This window comes from Bidens hawaiensis, unplaced genomic scaffold (genome assembly GCF_021521415.1).
Source record: "Bidens hawaiensis isolate Kalapana, Puna unplaced genomic scaffold, B.hawaiensis_p1.1 tig00004101_1, whole genome shotgun sequence".
In the NCBI taxonomy this organism is placed as follows: domain Eukaryota; kingdom Viridiplantae; phylum Streptophyta; class Magnoliopsida; order Asterales; family Asteraceae; genus Bidens; species Bidens hawaiensis.
In genome coordinates this window covers 968,056-982,570 of record NW_027491241.1, presented here as the reverse complement: position 1 = coordinate 982,570, position 14,515 = coordinate 968,056, and the positions used below count along the sequence as shown (strand labels likewise).

General features: G+C 38.7%; 1 pseudogene; it reads left to right on the top strand.

Annotated features, from left to right (window-relative positions):
• Positions 1-4,196: 4,196 nt before the first annotated feature.
• Positions 4,197-10,588, top strand: LOC143625329 (butanoate--CoA ligase AAE1-like; annotated as a pseudogene).
• Positions 10,589-14,515: the final 3,927 nt, after the last annotated feature.

Below are 14,515 nucleotides of genomic sequence, written 5' to 3'. Positions count from 1 at the left end.
TTCAGCAGGTAAAGAGCAAAAATCTAAGAAGTTTCGAACAAAAACAAAGAAGTTCAGAACAAAAATTTAAGAAGTTCAGTTCAAAAAATTAAACACCCAGAAACATAAAAACTTTAAAAACACTTTGACAAACCTTTAAATGCTCAAAACAAAAATCTAAAAGGTTTGGAAAAAAACTTAAAACTAAGAAGTTCAGAACAAAGACTAAGGGTTTGTTTGTTATGAGGTAATGGAATGGACGACGGAATGGAATGGACGTGGTAATGAAATGGACAAGAGAATGAAATGGGTTATTACCATTCCAATGAGATGTTTAGTTACTACATGGGAATGCAATGAATGATTAGTTTGCGTTGTTTGTTATGTAGGAAAAAAAAGAAAAAATAAAACTAAAATGGTAGTGAGTGGCGGTGGTGGTGGGAGGTAGGTCGCGGTCGTGGCATTGGTGGGCGGTGATAGTGGTTGGTGATGGTGGGCGACGAGAGATAATGGTGGTTGGAGGTGGGTGGTGGCGGTGCTGGTGGTGTTGGGTGGTGGCGGTAACAGTGGACGTGGCAGGCGATGGTGGCAATGGCTGCGGTGGGCTGCGGTGATGGTGGGCAGCAGGTGGTGGTGGTGGTGAGGGGCGGAGGCGATTGTTGATGGTGGCAACGGACGGGTGGCTGTAACATCGGTGGTGAACGACAATGGTGGTGGTTGGTGGCGACGGTGGTGGTGGTGGTGGGTGGTGATGGTGGTGGTGGGAGGGTGGTGGAGGTGATATAGGGTGAAAGAGGGAATGGAATGAACAAAAAAACATGGGGTATGGATGGAATGATATTGAGGTATTTTAAAGGGAATGGAATGGACTATGTAATGGGTAATTCCATTCATTTGATCAACCAAACACACTTTTCTTCATTCCCTCACAATGAGTTATTCCATTCCGTCTTCCATTCCTGCATACCAAACGTTACCTAAGAATACCAGAACAAAGACTAAGAAGTGTAGAACAAAAATTTAAGAAGTTCAGTTAAAAAAATTAAACACCCAGAAACAAAAAATTTTAAAACACTTGAACAAATCTTTAAACATTTAAAAGCTCATATATGAAATTAAACTTTCTATAACATGAAATTGAACACTAAAATCACTTCATATAATCTCGTTATCATAAAGAAAATCAATAATCGACCATCAATTTGATCATCGATTCCATCAAATGAACAAATACGGAACGCAATTAAACTTTTATCAATTGAAAACAATTCCTAGATTTGAATTCAATTGAAGCGGTGCCTGCAAATGGCGTCGGTGATGATGGTCGAATCGGCGTAACGGTTAATTAGGATGGAAACAAATTGAAATAATTTACAAATTTGCCACTGCGTGTTTTTTGAAATCAACGGTTAAGGCTGTCGCATACGATAAGAGATTATTGTATTGGATCCTTATACATATATATATGATTTGTCAGCCTTACGTAATTCACTATTCAAGAGTTGTGCATAGACTTTAAGCTTAGGTTGGAGGGGGTACAACCCTAACTATTCTGGACTACCCTAAGACTTAACCAATCTTGAACTGTTACCTCATGTTATGCTAAGCTATCTTGGACTACCCTAAGAGGTGGAGGTACCACCTAGTGCTACCAAAGAATTTTAATTTTTATTTAAAAGTGACCAAAGAAAATTAAACATAAATAAATAAATTAAAACTTTCATTATAAATAAATTAAAGATTACAAATTACAACAAAAAAAAACAAAAAACAAAAAGAAAACAAAAAAAAAACAAAATCATAAATAAAAAATAAAAATTATACTTGTCGTCCAAGATACGTTAGATCAAGAGTTTCAAGATAATTTACAAGATCCGTTCGAAGTTGAAAAAGAGCTATTGCATCTCGTAACATATCTACCACGCTATCTTCATAATTTGGCTTGACCGGAGGATCTCTTATGTAGATCAGTGATATCGCAAAACTGTCGTCTTTTATGATCATATTGTGCAATATAACGCACACATACATCTCACACCGAATCTTGTCTATAATCATAGAGGTCGGCTAAGCATACCCCATTTTGTCTTTAGAATACTGAAAACATGCTTCACATATGTTGTTGCCAACACTTGAAGCTTTGAGGACCTCTTTTCCTTCGTCAAGATGAGATACGTGTATGCTTTCACAAACGTTGACCAAGTAGGGTAAATCTTGTCGGTAAGATAGTGCCCATGTTAGTATTGTCGACCATTTACATGAAACTGAGCGTAAGGTGTGGATCCATTTCGATGGGAGAGAAAAATAAGAGATAGTTGGAGAACTCGGCGAACCTAAAACACATGCAAAAACCATATACAACAATAACAAGTTTATATATAATGAAAAAATAAATTAAATGATTAGTCATACTAGCCCTTGAACGGCTAGCCCAATCTCCAACGGTCATATAGTAAACGGGTGGCATAACCTGAAAATGAGACCCGCCGGTTGTTTTTTGAAGGGTTGGCGGCGGTGCCCCTAGACTACCCGCATGTCACAACTCGCTCCCACCACCATAACCCTTATAGTATATCTAAGCATTGCGCGGGCCACACGGGTGTTTGATGAGTGATGACTCCATTTTATTTTTCTCTTAGTTGTCTCTTATTCATTACTTCCATGGCTAAGATGAGAGGAATCAAAACCGGACGGTGATGGGTTTGACCTCACTTCACAACAGTAATTGCCGTCACCGTGTAATTAAAAGAAAAACATTAAACAGTAATACTACCACCAATCAAATTAGCCGTTAAAAAAACCAATAAAATACAAGTTATCATTAAATTTCTATAGTTTTATAAAGGAAAATTGGTTTTTATTGGTCCAAACTATTTCATTTTTGTCAGCGCTGGTCCCAACTTTCATTTTGGCTGGTAACGTTCCCAACTTTAATATTCGTTTCTTCCACTAGTCCGCGACTGACGGAGCACTAACTCCGTTATGTTTTTGCTTACGTGTCAATCTGAGTTGTCAAAAAACATCTTACGTGACAGCCACCGTGGATTATTGTATATAATAATACAGGTTCATCCATAATTCTGCAAACCCTAGAAATCCAATTGATTAATCCAATCCATGTTTGTTAAAATTAAGTTAGGGTTTTTAATTAGTGGATTAAAATGATTCAAAGCCATGTTTTAATTACCTCGAATTATGCCGGGAAAGGGGTGAACGAAGTTGGCCGAAGCTTCGAGCTTGGAGGAAGGGTTACGGGGTTAAAGAGGATATACCAGTGAGATTTGAGAGGATGAGCAAGTTTAGCTTGGTGTGTGGGTCCTATTTATACTAGTAATTGCGATGAAATTCATTAATCAGTGTTAATTGCTTATGGCCGATTTTCCGGTGAAGGTTACGGGAATTAGTTCGACGGTTAAGGCGTTAAAATATAATTAGAATGTTAATTATTGTTGTTTATTGCCGTCTAACTACGTTATTCTAAATTAACAGGTCAAGAACAGCTTAAATGGGGTGTTTTTCGGTGGTCGGAGCCTCACGCCGTTGCCAGCGGCGGCTCGCCGGGAATACGGGCTACAGGGGGGGTTGGGTTATTTTCTATTAATTTAATATATTTCAAATTTATAATTTCAGTGTAGACCCTAAAGTTTGAGGTTATATTAAGTATACATCAATAATCCACGATGGCTGCCACGTAAGATGTTTTTTGACAACTCAGATTAACACGTAGCAAAAACATAACGGAGTTAGTGCTCCGTCAGTCTCGGACTGGTGGAAGAAGCGAATATTAAAGTTGGGACCGTTGTCAGCCAACATGAAAGTTGGGACCAGCGTCGACAAAAATAAAATAGTTGGGACCAATAAAAACCAATTTTTTTTTTAAAAAAAACAAACCTACTGAAATATTTAATGTAACCGTTGAATGCCAATAACAAAACATGCTTTTATGCTTTACCTTAAAGGCTTAATGACATGAGTCATTGAGGGTCCTGTCCGCTGCCTATATTAAATCAACTCATAAAATAAACAAACAAATATCTTAAAATAACTTTAAACGTTTATCTTATCACAACCCATTTGTATATGCCTTTTACATCAACCACACATGACACATCACATGTCATCTTCATCCATTAAAGCACTCACATGCAACACTCATCTTCAAGATCCTCAACTTTAAATTTACGTTCGTTGCGCTGCAAATTACGATTCGTTGATCGATGGAAGGAACGATTCGTTGCGCTGCAAATTACGTTTCTCTTTCCCCGATCAGCTTGATGGAGAGATCTGCTATTGTGTATAGAGACAGATTATCCATCGTGTATGGTGATCGTGTTAAGTTCACTTGGAAAGAAACCCATGAACGATGTGTCAAACTCGCTTCGTCGATTGTTTCTCGCTTTGGTATTTCTCGTGGAGATGTGGTAAAGTTTTTTTCTATAGAGTTTCTGATTTGAAATCGTTGATTACATGTGTGTTTTGACGTATTGAGCTCGACTAGGCTCGAGCTTGATGCATTTTGAATTACTTGGCTCGTGCCAAGCTCTTTTTCTAAAGCTCGACTGATATTTGTTAATTAATTTATATACATATATGTTAATTATTTATATATTTTGAAAAAGAACTTTAAATGAGCCAAAGCTCAAAAGAGCTAAAATTTAAAAATACAATAGGCTTGTTAAGGCTTGATGAGTCCGAATGATCTTCTCATACAAGGCTTAAGTTTAAACATGATAATTGAACGTGCTTTATTTGGCGTAGGGCTTGGGTGCTCTACTCATTATTTAAGATTTTTATTGATACGATCTCGAGTAGCTTGCAAAAGGCTTTGACTAGTTTATACCCTAGATAGTTTTTCGATTTGTTAATGCTAGATTAATGCTTATTGATTGCTCTCACCTGTTTCTATGGTCAATTTGTCTGATTATATGAAAACAGATTCTCATGAACATTTTGTATAAATAGGTGGTTTAGAAATATCATTTGTGTTCCAGAGATTCAATTTAATTTATTTTTCTTAAATTACATTTTATCATATAATTCGATTTTTGCAACAGTAGAAATCAGAGCCACAACAGTCGATGTGGTGGCGGGGAGATGATGTAAAGAGGCAAGGGTTCTCAACTTGTTGTCATCGGAGTAATTAATGAACAGCCATGGTTTTTCATCATGAGAGTAGAGTAGTGGAAGACAGTATAACTAACATAGCACTAAAATATCATAGACGACATAATGCCTCATTAACTTGTAATATGTGCATAAAAAATTGGAGAGTAGCATATTTATAGTGTCAAATTGCGAGACAACTAAAATCTCTCAATTATGATATATATAATTTCAAATATAGATGAAAGAAAAGTTTAACAAAACTCTATATTTAATTTTCTTTTCTTCTCTTTCATTACTAATAATATAATTTAGCAATAAAAACTGTTGCATGTGGATATATACACGAGCATGGTATCGTTGGAGTAAAAAACATGTTTGTGAAAAAACAGGTAAGACTGATCTAAAGTGTTAATGTGATACGGTGACTAAACTGGCATGTAGAAAAATGAATTATTGCGTTACAGATGCAACTTAAACAACTTCCCTGCTTATATATTCAACCTTAATTGACTTGCCCTAGTTTTATATTAGACTAAGTTTATTGGTGATCTCATAGGAGGTTATAGTAGTATGTAGAGGTGCACAAATCGGTTTTTTTTAAAAAAACCGGTTCGGTTATTAACCGGACCGGTTTTTTTCGTCCAGGAAAAAAACCGGTTCGGTTAATAACCGGACCGGTTATTAACCGGTTTTTGTGTATGAAAACCATAACCGGTCAAACCGGTTAGGACCGGTTTAGGAACCGGTTAGAACTGGTTAATAAACCGGTTTTTTTATTAACCGGTTTTTTAATAACCGGTCTAACCGGTTAACCGGTTTTTTTTTTTTTTTTTTTAAATAACCATTATTTTTTCGCAGTATAAACAAACCGGTAACTACAAGGCAAACCGGTAACTACAAGGCAAAACGGACTGACTCCATTCTTTGCTTTCGTTGTTAGGGTTCTTTGCTTGGAAGATTAAAAACACATAACTTTCATTTATAGCTTTTACATTAAAAATACAAACATTAAATCGTTATCGCATATTCGTAACTCAAAAATACAAACATTAAAGAATGCTTAGACACGATTACATTAACAACTTGCTGTTTCTTACTCATTATTTTCATCGCTACCCGATCCCGAGCTATTCCTTAGGTAATCGTCGTACGCGGCTTCTTCATCGGTCATTGGTTGAGTGTGTCCTTCATTGACCTCGTCTTCATACAAGCCCGCCTCATAGTCCATTTCCCCCTCGAGTGAGCGTTGATGTTGTGCCCTATCTAAAGAGTCCAAGTAATCCTTGTAGCAAATAGACATCTCTACAGCTGGTGGAGTGAGTCGAGTCCTCCTAATCGATATAACCCTGCCAGAAACAGAAAAAGCAGACTCCGAAGCTACCGTGGAAGCTTGGACCGTTAGTAAATCTTTGGCCATGGCGGCGAGGATCGGAAACTCATCCTCCTTACCTCTCCACCAAGCCAGCAAATCAAGACTTCTAAATTCATCTGGAGTCATGTGTTTCACAAAGTTGGTACCACCATAACTTCCAAGTTCACTGCTTGGGGTGTTTACCTTTTGACGTTTACCGGCGTCTTCCCAAATCATGTAGTACATCCCCATTTCAAGGTCGGTTTGGGATTGGGATTGGGCAACAGCTCTTAACGAGTCATGAATTTGGGAAGACGACCCGTATTTTGTAAGGTAAACATCATACATGTTAGACAAGGTGGTGTTGAAAGCATTCTTTAAAGTTTGGTTATAATAGGGGTTTTGATCGTCGTTTAACTCTAGCTCATCACAAATTTTTTCTATTAAAGCTTCAACACCACCAACATTTATGCAAGGGTTTAACGCAGCAGCACATGTCAAAACAGCGGGTAGTTGTTGAAAATATTTTCTAAATTTTTCTTTCATTTTTACACCCATATCAAAATAAGGTGCACCCCTACAATGAAGTTCACTCAACTTTGTGCACATGACAGCAATTTTTGGTAAAGCAATGTGGCTTGTTGGATAGTAAACCCCGGATAAACTAGTTGTGCAAGATTTAAAAATTTGAAGGACCTCCGTAACGATCTCAATCAATAACCAGTTTCTAGGATCGTACGGTGCACATTTACCCCTACTTGACATTATTTGATGAAACGCAATTAGTGATTCTTTTTGTTGGATGGCTTTCTCAAACATATCACAAGTCGAGTTCCATCTTGTTGGACAATCCCAATTGGGCCCCAACCATTGACAATTAGCTTCATCACAAAATTTTTTGTATCTTGAAAATGTTTTATTGTTGCTAAAAACATCTCGTAACATTCTTTTAAAATTGTTTCTTTGCGTTTCGATCACGTTTAACCCATCTTGCACGGCCAAGTTGATAATATGTGCAATGCATCGGCTATGAAAAAACGCTCCATCACAAATAGGTTTATACTTTAATTTTAAATGGCCAACCGCGGCCGTATTGTTGGACGCGTTATCAAACGAAATTGAAAAGATTTTATGTTCAATCTTGTATTGTCGAATGACTTTATCCAAGAGTTTAAAAATATTTCTACCCGTGTGCGGGTAATCAAACAATTGAAACGCAACGGTTCGTTTCATCATTTGCCACGACTCGGGGTCAACCCAATGAGCCGTCACACAAATGTATGAGTCGGGCGAACCATTAGGTACCGACCACACATCCGTTTTTAAGTTTACACCAGTTTGTAAGTTTGAAAAGTATGAAATTAGTTCGGATTTAGCGTTTTTCCAAGCTTTAAGACAATCTCTTCTAAGGGTCGAACGACTTACGTGTTGGTAGCGTGGTTGAACATACTTTTGCATCATCTCCGTGAATTGAGGGTTGTCGAAGTGGTTGAAAGGAAGTGTATTTTGAATCACAAAGTTTGAAAACTGTTGACGTACCGCTTCAAGGTCGTATGTAAACACCGTTCCTTGATTCGTCATCTCCGGCTGCGAACTACTTCCCGATTCGTCCTTCAAGGCCTTGCAAAAGGGCCTTTGTACATGCGCTTTTAAAGTGGAGTTTGCATCTTTGCCATAAAACTTCAAACAATGTTTGCATCGAGCTTTTTGGCTACCGTTAGACATTTCGCATAGGTCGAAATGTTGCCAAACATCTTGGTTTCGTTTCGTGGGGATGACCCGAACGACCATTTCTCCCGTGTTCGAGGCACCCATGTTGACGGATGAAGCAGCACTTTGGGAGGCCATGATAATCGACTACGAAATAAGAGCGTATGGAGTGGTAATGTGGTATAATTGAGCGTGAGATAACAAAATAATCGCGTATGTAATAAACGTTTAGAGCGTTTGGAGTTGTATAATCGAGTGTGATCTAACCAATACCCAACCTAAGCTATATATAGATGTTTGTGGGGGTAAAATGGGGAAAAAAAACGGTCAAAAATTATAAAAAACGGCTATATGGCCGTTACTCAACGGGAAAAAAACCGGTTTTTAACCGGTTAACCGGTTTTTTTATAACGGTCAAAAACCGGTTTATAAAAAAACCGGTTAACCGGTTTTTTTAATAACCGGTTATTAAAAAAACCGGTTTTTTAATAACCGGTTATTAAAAAAAACCGGTTTTTTTTATAACCGGTTATAAAACCGGTTTTGGCTCCAAATTGTGTAACCGATATATAAACCGCCGGTTTGTAAACCGGTCAAACCGGTTTACAAAAAACCGGTTTTCTTAAAAACCGGTTTCCGGTTTAAACCGGCAAACCGGTTCGAGGACCGGTTTTTTTGACCACCTCTAGTAGTATGATACTATGCAAGAAATAAAGAATAAGATTAAATCCCTTTTACCTCACAACTCGGGTTGCAACCCCAACCTAGGTCGCAACCCTCTTTTTAATTAAATATTCTTTTTTTTTTTTTCTGTTCTTTCAAACAAATTTTTTTTTATAACATGATTTTTATTTGATAATTTATGTTATTAACTTATTTTAAAAATCTTATATACACTTTAAATGGCTTTACCAATTTTATGTGAAAATTTTAATAAATCACCTTTCTTTTCTAAATTTGGTGTTTGAATTTTTGATCAGGTGGCCATACTAGCCCCAAACATACCGGAAATGTACGAGCTTCATTTCGCAGTTCCGATGGTCGGAGCCGTCCTTTGCACGCTCAACATCCGTCATGATCCACCAATGGTGTCCACTTTACTTAAACATTCATCCGCCAAGCTCATATTCGTTGATCACCAGCTTATAGATGTCGCCAAAGGCGCAATTGACATCATGTCGAAATTAACGGCTAGGGTCCCTAAACTAGTCTTGATCTCGGATTCCGGCCTTTCGGCAATGTTTAAATCAGATATTATTGAATATGAATCACTTTTAGTAACGGGAAGTCTTGAGTTTGAGATCAGAAGACCGATCGACGAGTGCGATCAATTATACGTCCGGGACGACTTCGAGCCCGAAAGGGGTGGTGTATAGTCACCGGGGCACGTATTTGAACTCGCTAGCAGCGGTTTTGCTTAACGAGATGCGGTCCATGTCGGTATACTTATGGACGGTCCCGATGTTTCATTGCAACGGTTGGTGTTTAACGTGGGCCGTGGCGGCACAAGGCGGCACGAACGTTTGCCTTCTGGCGGTTACCGCCAAGGGTATCTTTGAATGTGTGTCACAGCATCGAGTGACACACATGGGTGGGGCCCCCACGGTTTTGAACATGCTAATTAATGCCCCAGAAATTGAGCGGGCCCCGCTTTGGGGGAAGGTGACCGTGATGACCGGCGGTGCGCCTCCGCCCTCGCAGGTGGTTTTAGGTATGGAGAAGTTAGGGTTTGATGTTGTTCACGCGTATGGTCTTACCGAGACGTACGGTCCGGGAACCGTGTGTACTGAGAAACCCGAGTGGGACTCGCTACCGTTGGAAACTAAAGCGAAACTTAAATCCCGACAAGGCGTAAATCATTTGGGGTTAGAAGAAGTCGACATTAAAAATCCGGTGACGATGAAAAGTGTCCCATTGGACGCGAAAACGATCGGTGAGGTCATGTTTCGGGGGAACACCGTTATGAACGGGTACTTAAACGACAATAAAGCGACACAAGAAGCGTTTAAAGACGGGTGGTTTAGAAGTGGGGATTTAGGCGTTAGACATTTGGACGGTTACATTGAACTCAAAGATCGATCGAAAGATATTATCATATCCGGTGGCGAGAATATTAGTACAATCGAGGTGGAATCGGTGCTTTTTCGGCATCCTGCGGTTCTCGAGGCAGCAGTGGTGGGCCGCCCAGACGATCATTGGGGCGAGACGCCGTGTGCATTTGTGAAGCTAAAAGAAGGATATGAGTTAACTGATGAGGAGTTAATAGGTTATTGTCAGGAAAATTTGCCGCGATATATGGCACCACGGACGGTGGTGTTTCGGGAGTTGCCGAAGACCTCGACGGGGAAGACGCAGAAGTTTGTGCTACGGGAACAGGCGAAGGCGATGGGCGGTTTGACGTCAAGGGGAAAGAGCAAATTATAGGGGTTATGTTGTTGAACTTAATAAATTTGACATTTGGTTGCATTGTAAAGTAAATTAAAATGTTCATTGTTAGAACATCTCCAACGTGTCTGATTTAACAAATGTGTGAGTTCTATGTCTAAGAATTAAGATAACCATGTAACAAGATGTTCAAAAAGTCACGCAAAAACTATGGTCTGTGTACAACCTGACTTATGTTGTATACATGTTACAAATTACAACCTCAACAGAATTTATTACTTTGGTTCTCATGAAATAGCATAGGAGTATAAAAATGCTTATAGTGTAAAATTTACTTACATCTGTCTAGGGATGCAAATGAGCCGAGCTACTCGTGAGCTACTCGAGATCGGCTCGTTAAAAAGCTCGATCCAGCCAAGCTTAATCGATCCCGAGCTCGAGGTCGAGCCTAAAAGTAAGCCCGTTTAATAAAGAGCCCGAGCTCGAGTCGGCTCGCGAGCTTAAACGAGCCTGTCATTTATATAATTTTTTAAACTATATTTAATAATTATTAATTAATATATATAATGTTATGAAAAAATAAATAAAAATACCAAAATGATATATATTATTTTATACATAAAATTATAATAGAAAAAAATATATAAAAATAATTATAATTATATAAAAAATAGTTGATATATAGTAAACGAGCCGAGCCCGAGCCGAGCCGAGCTCAAGCTTGAAAATTTACTCACGAGCCGAGCTCGAACTTTGAAAATAGAACTCGAAACAAGCCGAGCTCGAGCTCTGTGTAAGTTAAACGAGTCGAGCTCGGGTTCGGCTCGGCTCGGCTCGGCTCGTTTGGACCCCTACCTCTGCCTATAGATTAAAGAATTGTTAGTTGGACACACGGAATCTTTTCTTCTATTGAAAAATATCATATCTTGAATTACATTGGAGGTCCAATATATTAACAGATTGATTAAATAAATAAAAACGGAAATAGGCATCAATTTTTTCTAACAAACAGGAGGTAAGAATGGTAGGCTATAAATTTGGTTCAACATAATTATTCGGTCATTACTCCCCCTCAAGTGATGCATGTAAGTTAACAATGCCCAACTTTTCAAGTAAGGAATGAAAACATTGAGCCCCCAATGGTTTGGTGAAAACATCGACGACCAGTGCCGTCGTATGAATCTGCATAGGTTGTATTTCTTTAAACTCGACACGTTCCCGAACAAAGCAACAGTCCATTTCAACATGTTTAGTGCGTTCATGGAAGACGAGATTGGTTGCAATGTGTCTTGCGGCTTGGTTGTCATAGAAGAGTTGAGTGGGTGTGGTGCATGGCATTTCGAGTTCACCAAGTAACCATCGCAACCACAAAATTTCGCTAACAGTCGAACCCATAGCACGGTATTTGGCTTCGGCAGATGAACGAGAAACGACAACCTGTTTCTTCGACTTCCAGGATATGGGGGCTCCCCCTAGAAGCACTAAATACCCTGTTCTAGATCATCTCGTAATAGGGAACCCGAGCCAATCAGAGTTACAATAAGCTTTGAGATTCATTCCCCCATCTTTGGTAAGAAGAATTCCTTGCCCCGGTGTTGCTTTGAGATATCGTAGAATTCGGTTAGCAGCTTCAAGGTGGCTTTCTCTTGGATCACTAACGAATTGGCTTAGGACGTTGACCGAATAAGCGATGTCGGGTCTTGTGGCTTGCAAATAAAGGAGTCTTCCTACAAGTCTTCGATATTGGTTGGCATCCACACGAACTTCACTTTCTGTTTTGTCTAATTTCAAATTTTGTTCCATGGGAAACAAGCTTGGTCGACAACCGAGCATACCTACATCTTCCAAAATATCTAATGTGTACTTTCGTTGGCTAAGAACCATGCCCTTCTTTGTTCGAGCAACTTCAATACCAAGAAAGAATTTTAGAGGGTCAAGATCCTTGATGCTAAATTTTTTGTCAAGAAAATCTTTGATTTGTTGTATCTTAGGCATGTTATTCCCCGTGATGATAACATCATCGACATAAATGAGGGCCAAACGTCTTCTCTTTTAAACAAGAATAGAGAGTGGTCGGCTTTGGATTGCTTGAAACCGAGTTGTTGCAAGGAGGTTGTGAATTTTTGGTACCAATTCCTTGATGTTTGTTTGAGGCCATAAAGAGATTTTTTTAGTTTGCAAACGTGGTTGTCATTTTGTTTCCCAAAGCCTTGTGGTATTTTCATATAGATGTCTTCATGAAGATCGCCGTGTAAAAAGGCGTTGTTTACAACAAGTTGATGAGTGTGCCAATCCCTCTTCACCGCAACGGCTAAAAGTGTCGAACCGTAACTAATTTAGCAACTGGTGCAAAGGTGTCATGGAAGTCAATGCCTTCCAATTGTGTCAGACCCTTTGCAACGAGACGCGCCTTTTATTGTTCTATCTCTCCACTTGGCTTGTATTTGTGATGGTTGGGTAAAAGTTAGCTAGTTTTATATATTAATTAGTTATATTTAGTTAAATAATCGAATGAACATTGGTACTTCAAGCATTGTTTATGTGTTTCAGGATATTGGAAGCTATGGAGCTTAACGAGGATATTTACGGGCTTGGAACGAAGATCGAGAAGTGAGAGATTGGACGTGCACGCATCACGAGGCATTCAAGAAAAGAAAAATGAAAAATCTAAAGTTTTATATCTTCGCGATACGCGAAGATGCAAAGAAGGGCAACTTCGCGATACGCGAAGTTGCAGTATGTCGGCCGCGACTATTTTGTCCTTCGCGATACGCGAAGAAGCATGCCTGGACATCTTCGCAATACGCGAAGATGCATAAGTCGGCCAAAAATTTAGGTTTTGCCTTATATAAACCCCTTAACCTCCCCATTCGGTTAAGAACGATTTCCAGAGGCAAAAGAGGCTGCTTAGGACGATCTTCCACCATTCCAAGGCTTCCGGTTCATCTCGGGATTGCATGTTCATCAAAGATAAGTGTTTTGACATTATGATTATGTTCGGCTAAGTCCTTTGTTCATTCCAGGCCAGGGTTTTGTGTAATTTCTCTTAAGATCAGATTTGATATGCTTAAAGTTACGAACTTGATTTGAGTTATTTCTTTTATCTTGTTTAATTGATTGCTTGGTTGTTTAAACAATTTATATTTGCGATTATTGATTAGTGCATCACTTGTTTGATTTTGTTCATCAACACTTAGGGTTAGGCTTTTGTGTCATTGAACTTATAATCATCGGTTCATGCTACTTAATTAGTTGTCATAAAACATAAATTGGTAATTGTGTAGACCGAGTTCAATTGTGTCAACAATTCGGTTAGGTATCGTTTGTCATCACAATCAAACTACTAGGTCTAGTAATTACTGCGCAATCAAGACAAGTAAATCTGTGATTAAGTTGAACTGTGACACTACCCGAACCTAGAATGAATACTTTTAATTAATATTGTTTACAAATCTTTTTATGTAATAATTAGTTTTAATTAAATCTTTTTCTAAAAACCGCTTGATATCGTCTGTCCGCCGTAGTTAATTAATTAATTTAGTCATATTAAAATTAGCACTTTCCTTGAGTTCCTGTGGAGACGACCTTACTTACCCGTACTAGTTATAGGTATTTAAGTTTTTAATTAATTGTTTTTGAGTAGATCACGACAGCCTACGTCAAAATGGCGCCGTTGCCGGGGACTCAACGCGCTTAGTGCTACTTTAGTTTAGTTTAAATTTAGCGTAATTTTGTTTAACTTTAGTCTAAATTCTTTTCTTCGTTGATTTTACGCGGGGTGTACTTGTTTGTGGTGTGCAGTTAATCTCTTTGGTTGATGCATACGAGGTTTGCTCGAGACAAGGAGATGCTGTAGTTTGATCCCGAGATTGAGAAAGCCGCGAGAAGAAACCGAGCAAAACAAAGAAGGGGTGAAACTTCAATACCGAAATAAGAAAACATGAATATCAAGAAGATAACCCCTACCCGGTTCCACCTATGTTT